Below are 7,777 nucleotides of genomic sequence, written 5' to 3'. Positions count from 1 at the left end.
CTAGCGTCCAGACCACCACTCAAGGTCTAGTAGAGGGGGAGAAAATATAGGCGGCTGAGCCGTGATTTGAACCAGTGTGCTCAGATTCTCTCGCTTCCTAGGCGGACAAAACTAGGTGGATAAAACTAACCGGTAAACTGCTAACTTATTTAACAGCAAACTAATTGTTACAATCAGTAAGCTGTAAGCAACGATGATGTATATAAAAAAAGTGTGGACAGTGTGTGAATGTTGCAGGATGAGAAAGAGCAGTGCTTTTGTGCTTGTGTTACATGCTTTGTTATGGATAAAACTAACCGGTGAACTACTAACTGATTTAACTGCAAACCAATTGCTACAGTCAATAAGCTGTGAGCATCGATGATACATGAATACAGTGTGGACACTGTGTGAATGTTGCAGGATGAGAAAGTTCAGTTTTGTGCTTGTGTTACATGCTTTGTTATGAATAAAACTAACCGGTGAAGTAATGTGCTTGTGTTACATGCCATGATTAGTGACAATGACCCTGCCATAATTATAGTTTTCTTTGATCACTTTCTTTCTTCCTTATGTCTGAGGGTATTATTTTTTTTCTTGAACATCATCACCACCAGTTCAACACACTCCACATGGTTAGTATGTTCAAGGAAAGAAATGAAACAAAGCAGGAAAAAACCCAGAACAACTGAAACAGAACTGAAAATTTGATTCAAAACATAATAGTCGGCCTCTGTGAATACACACTGACATGTTGAAGGACACTTATTTGTGTGTTGAGGGTGAATAGCAACACTTACAGACATTCTAACAAGACAAACTGGTTTTCGTGCTCTGGAACTGAAAGCGGAGTTTGTGTAGAGCTTTGAATACACACTAAAGTCACACAGAACTGATGCAATGGTGGCTCAGTAGTAAAACATCCGCCTCAGAAGTGTACTCAACCTGTGGTGGTGGCTTGGATGCAACTCATTTGGATGAGATGATAAACTAGTATCCTGTGTGCTTTGTACATTTAAAAGAACCTACGGCAACAAGAGAGTTACCTGAAGCAAAATTCTGCAGAAAGATCCACTCTAGTATAAGTGTTTGTGCATGTCACCAAAGCCTGACTGAATGACACAGGAAACGAATGATGAGCGGCTTCAGGTAGCTGTCAGTTGCCTCTGCCCAGTTAGGTAGCCAGTTGTGCAAATGACTCTGTGTTTGTAAAGAGCTTACAGCTTGAACTTGATTTCTTTTAGCTTACAGCTTGAACTTGATTTCTTTTTGAAGACAGGTGTTATATAAATGATAATAATAATAATAATAGTGTGATGCAAATTGACGGGAGCCTTGCTGTGTGTGGCAGGGGCAGTGTGGTGATGATGGAGTGTGTGGAGAAGATCATCAAGAAGGACATGATCAACCCCACCAACGGCCAGAAGCTGAAGGAAAAGGACATCATTCCTCTCCAGAGGGTACAACCACCACATGATGATGATAATAATCATGATGATAATGATAATAACATTGGTAATAGCACAGTGAACAATTATGTAAACTAGTGGTAATGATAATGTGGTTAATAAAGTTATTGAGAGAGAGAGAGTGATAGATGTATATATATATATATATATATATATATATATATATATATATGGTAATAAAGTATTCAACATTGAAGTCATCAGTGTGACCAATTTTCTCAGTTGTTTCATTCCTTGGGTTAGAGTACAGCTACCTGGTCATACATACCATGTAATTTTTAAACTGTCTTTTCCTCAAATCTTGACCTCTGTGCCTTATACACCAGTGCACCTTATTTGTGGATAAAATTTATAACAGGACAAGCCTTATTTGTTGATAAAATTAGTAAAAGACCAAGCAGCACACATCAACAATATCACATACTCAAAAACCAATCTGATGCAATGTTTAACTCACTCAGTACGGCCAGTCCTCTCTTCTCCTCTACACAGACCCCTCGGATGTCCAGTGGGTGTCTCAATGACCCAACCTTTAGCTTCCGTCATCAGAATTGTGGTATTCTTTGTCAACATTCACGTCTTCAGTATAAGAGCCTTCCGCTTGCAATATTTTGATGATGGTAACTGGGGTGAAACGCTGTTAACGTCGTCTCTTTCGCCGTTCGTATGGAGAGAGTTAAACTGTACGTCAACGCAGAAGTCAGGGAGTTATGTGCATGCTGTTGTGTTGTACAGGGAGCGTCAAGTTTCACAAGTACTGGGGTTCAGCTGGAAGCAGTGAAGGCAGGCCCGGTGCTGATGGTTTAAATTGGGATTCAACTGTTTCTTGGCATGGACATATATGTATCAATACAAGTATGCAGCCCAGCACATACAATTATCTAACCTGTAGACGGACGTCCAGAACTCACAGCCTCTTGATTGATCTCGCATCCAGTTGAACATCGAGGACCTCACTCTTGAACAGACAGCTAGGACTCCCCCCTCCCCCCAAACCCCTACCCCCATCCCAAACAGCCAGGACTTCATCCCTTTCCACAGCCAGCCAGGTCCTTATCCCTCTTCAGACAGCCAGGACTCCCCCTGCCTCGGAGCACCAGATAAACGTCACACCAGGACAGACATCCAGGACTCCACTGCCTCAAACAGTGCAGCACCAAAACATCTGCACCGAACAACTTGACCTTAAGGTGGGGGTTGGGGGGGGGGGACAAACCAAGAGATTATTTGAAAAACTGGAGACCTATTTCATTGTTAAATGTTGTTTATGAAATAGGATTAGCCTGTTTTGCAAACATTAAAAAGTGTATTACCTAATTTGATTCTTGAAGATCAGTCAGGCTTTGTACCAGGAAGATATATAGAGGACAGCTTGCGAACAATATACGACATAATTAGCTACCTTGAAGTGAAAAACCTGCCAGGATTAAAAAAAATTATTCTTTATATCAATTGACTTTGAAAAAGCATTTGACTCTGTTGACTGGACATGCATGCATAAAGTTCTTCAAGAAATCGTATTTGGGGTAGAAATACAAAGATGGGTATCTACATTTTACACTGAAGAATATAAATCATATGCAGTTGGATATGTAGTTGTCAGACCTAAGAAGGTGGAAATTGTTGATTAAGATGCTGCGTACAGGGAGGTTCTGGGGGTGAAAAGTCAGGACAGCTGCAATACACTCATCCTTTTCTGTGTGTTCTCAGGGCATCAGTGCCTGGGAACGGGGGATGGCACGGGCCTTATCAAGGCCTCTCTGGATCAAGGCCTCAGGGTACTGTCTGGCTAGAAAAAAGCCGACCATCCTCTCAGCCTGACGTTCAAAATCCAGCTCATCACTACAGATGCGTCTGAGTCGGAGGAACTGGGAGAAGGGAATGCTGTTTTTCCAGGCCTGGGGGTGACTGGAGGAGTACATGGGGTACGAATGCGAGTCCAGTAGGGGGAGGGGTGCGTGGATGCATGCGTGCTCATTTCTATCAAATTTGTTTTTCGATTTCCAAAAGAAGAGAAAAAATCACTGATCACATTATTTTCTTCTTGATGCAACAACAACAACAACAACAACAAAACTGATCAGAATAGTATAAATTGATAACTACTTGCCACCGACGGTAGGATCAAGCTCTACCAGAAAAAAGGCTATCTGTTTCCCAGACTGTCGGGTGAACCTCTTCCCGAATACAGATTCCCACGACGGCTCTCAGAGTTATTCACAGAGCACTTTTCTGTTCTGCCAGTCGCAGTGCGGGTATTAGTGTTCTGATAGAAGATGGAGCTCAATGATGTGCAGATCTACCACCTGCGCTCTCTCTCTCCCTGTGTGTGTGTGTGTGTGTGTGTGTGTGTGTGTGTGTGTGTGTGTGTGTGTGTGTGTGTGCGTTTGCCACGTTTGTGTCGTAGACTGTGATGCGAGCGTGTTCGCTGAGCGTGGTTCATTTTGACTGACCTGTGTCAATAAAGTGGTTCATTTTGACTGACAAAGTCAACAAAGTGCGTAGTCTATGATTAACCCGATGTTCGGCTCTCTCTCTCTCTCTCTCTCTCTCTCTCTCTCTCTCTCTCTCTCTCTCTCTCTCTGTGTTTGCCCGAGGTTAACTTCAGAACATTTTCTCTGAAAATGTGTTGTCTGCCAAAACAAATCAAATCATGTTTTGTTTATAGTCCAGCCGACCACAACGACCACATCAGGGCTGATGTTGTCCGCCAATACCAAATTTGGAATATACTTTGTGGGAAAAAAATCATTATAGGCATACCAATAATAGGTTGCAAGTCGTCCGGATTAAGCCGTATATCCGGATAATGAGTGGTTTATATCATTGAGATTCCTGATCCAGAAATGAATGACTAGTCTCAACCCAGTTGCCGCAACGTATGTTTGGGTTGGAAAACGGCATAGTATTGTTTTTCTTGCTCGCAGATTTCATGCTGCAAATTTTTACATCCACTCATACCCACACTGTCTGTCTGTCTCTTTCTCTGTCACACACACAGACACAGACACATTCACTCATGTAAACACACGAGCACACACACACACACACACACACACACACACACACACACACACAAACACAGAGGGAGAGAGAGAGGACGGAGGAAGGGAAGGGTAGAGAGAGAGAGGGTGGGTGGGTGAGAGAGTGAATGACAGAGAGAGAGAGAGAGAGAGAGAGAGAGAGAGAGAGAGAGAGAGAGAGGCACACTGACAAGGAGAGAGGGAGGGGACTGCATGGCGCAATGAAGAGGTTGAGTGTATCACCGTGATCCCACTTTATCAGACAATACACAATCAGGTCACCCCAATACAGACAGATAACTGAAGATGAATTTCTATGAAGTTACCACTGTAACCTTCCGATGTGCAGCAATACCTTTAGTGACTGAAAGCCGATGTGTAATTTACAGGTCATAGTTGTGTGACTGTGCAAAGTTTGTAGGCCTATGATTTTATTTGCCTGTTATTTATCTCTCGCTTCTCGACTGTCTGTCGGCTCGACTGGTTGTCTATCCGCCTGCATGTGCATGAGTGTGTGTAGCAAGTATTCACGTGCATGATCATACTCTGCTTATGTATGTGTGTCGGTAAAGATACGTAAATGTGTGTGTGTGTGTGTGTGTGTGTGTGTGTGTGTGTGTGTGTGTGTGCGCGCGCGCGTGCGCGTTTATTCTCACTGGTTTATTGTCTGTGCGTTACAAAGTGACTGATTTAGACACGTAAGCATTTTCACATTTCAACACAAAATCGGGGTGGTGGAGTATCAGTATCAGTAGCTCAATGAGGCGTCACTGCGTTCGGTCAAATCCATATACGCTACACCACATCAGCCAAGCATATGCCTGACCAGCAGCGTAACCCAACGCGCTTTTTCAGGCCATGAGAAAGAAAAAGAAGAAGATGGAGAAGGTGTTGATAAAACAAAAAGAAGAAAGAAGCTGGTGGTGGTGGTGGTGATTGTGCGTGCGTGCGTGCGTGCGTGCGTGCGTGTGTGTGTGTGTGTGTGTGTGTGTGTGTGTGTGTGTGTGTGTGTGTGTGTTTCCGAAAGACTTGCACTCTGACCAGCTCTCAAGATCCACTGGAAAGGACAGAAGACCAATCTTAGATCTTAAGTGCTCATCTGATTGATAACTACTTGCTTCTCTCTCAGCTTCGATTTTTTCGAATTCCATCGTATGAATCAGGTCCCGTATCCGCTATGCCACCCCACCACTTTTCCGACTCAATGCCCAGTTTCTAGCTCAAAGTGTTCCTTGGTCAGGCTGTGTCCTGGGTAGAATGAACTAAAGCCCAAAGTGTGTCCGGAGACAGTGCCACCCAGCTCATACTGTCCAGGGTGGGAAAGGTCTCCAGAAGTCAATTCATGTGCGGGGGTGGCGTATGTCGCTCTCATGAGGCTTTAGTAGTTCGTGAAATGGACACTTCATGCAAATAGCCAGTCCATGTTCCCACCCTTTACATAGAAAAACAACACAATAAAAGCATTTCCATTATGGCCTCACATTTCCCCAGGGGCAATTTCCTCTTTTAGTACCCTAAATTATGGGACCTGTTAAAACGAAAATGTTCGTGTGCTGTATCATGCCGGTGTGTGAGAAATTAGACGCCGGAGTGTGTGGTCCACACTTTTAATTAAGAGTCTGACTTAAAACATACCACGGGAAATTACCTATATCACCAACACGAACCAACATTGGTCAATTTAAACTCTGCATGGTTGGGTGATCGAGAAACAAAAAGAGCGCCTGTCTGATTGGCACAGACTGAATGAACGCATCACTGCAAACGATTTTGTGAATTTGCGAATATGGCGACACAGTGGTGTACGGAATTGATCCATAATAAAATCAAGTACAACAACCCTCAAGATAGCTGAAATGATTCACGACATAAACTAAAGGTAATATCGCTTCAAGTCTGGAAGAAAAATGCCGTTAAATTAGGTACATGAATTTCGGAAAATGAAACAGGAAATAACATTTCCAGCTGTTCCCATTGAGCTCGAGTTTGTCCTCCGAAGGTGTTTCAGTGTTGTCATATTTAATGAACTCCACCTGTGACATTTAAAATTGGTGACATCAACCAGGATTGCTGCACGGCACCTGTTGACTGGAGCAGTAAGTCGCTTGTTTGGTCCCAGCGATCCAAGCTTTGGATTTCTACGCTTGCGTTGAAACCTCCGTGAAAATGACCACTTTACATCCCATAGCAAGCCAAGAGTGACCACCCTTCCCAGTATCAACTTTTGGACCTGCGTGTTGGCACAAAGTTTAAATTTAGTATTTTGATACGTATTTTGTACTGACATAACCACACGGTTTGTCTTCTCATGGACTGGAGACTTTTTCACAGGTAGGTGTCAAATTTATGTGCGCACGTGCACACACACACACACACACACACACACACACACACACACACACACACACACACACACACACACACGGTTCTGCAGATTAAAGAGAAAGCACACACACACACACACACACACACACACACACACACGGTTCTGCAGATTAAAGAGAAAGCACACACACACACACACACACACACACACACACACACACACACACACACACACTAGGTCCTGGAGTTCAAACAGAAAGCACACACACACACACACACACACACACACACACACACACACACACAAATAAACACTAGGTCCTGCAGTTCAAACAGAAAGCACACACACACACACACACACACACACACACACACACACACACACACACACACACACACACACACACACAAAGGGCTCTCGCGCACGCACGCAACAGGGTTGGCGCGTGGTGTAAAAACCGCACGTGTAGGAAATCTTGGTTCCGGGTTTGATTCATGCATCTGACTTAAACCCTTCTTCCACTGAACGAGTCGGGCTTTGAGCGCTAGTTCTTTGGTTGAGACGATGCGTTCATCGCATGTCAATGGACTTACATCAACAAGAGTTGGTCCCGGCAAACTTTTTGAACAAAAGTCGTCAACAACAAACAACAACAAAACGCATCCACTTTGAAAAGAAATACAAACTCGTTTTCAGACAGAAAGAAAAGAGATAAAATGGTGACACTGCACTGTAGCGATGCGCTCTGGTCAAGAACAGCCTGACTTTCACACAAACAAACCTCACACACACACACACACACACACACACACACACACAAAACGGTCAACAACACAAAGCAATCAAACACAGCATCTGAATGGGTCTGAAGCCCAAAGTCGACAACTGTAGGCCCACTCGAGTTATGGTGCAATATCTCTGACACTCATCGACGAAGGCAAGTTGGTCACATATATCTTATCAGGGGTTGTTGGCATGTT

The sequence above is a fragment of the Babylonia areolata genome, chromosome 22 (assembly GCF_041734735.1).
Source record: "Babylonia areolata isolate BAREFJ2019XMU chromosome 22, ASM4173473v1, whole genome shotgun sequence".
NCBI lineage: Eukaryota > Metazoa > Mollusca > Gastropoda > Neogastropoda > Buccinidae > Babylonia > Babylonia areolata.
This window is presented reverse-complemented; position numbering follows the sequence as displayed.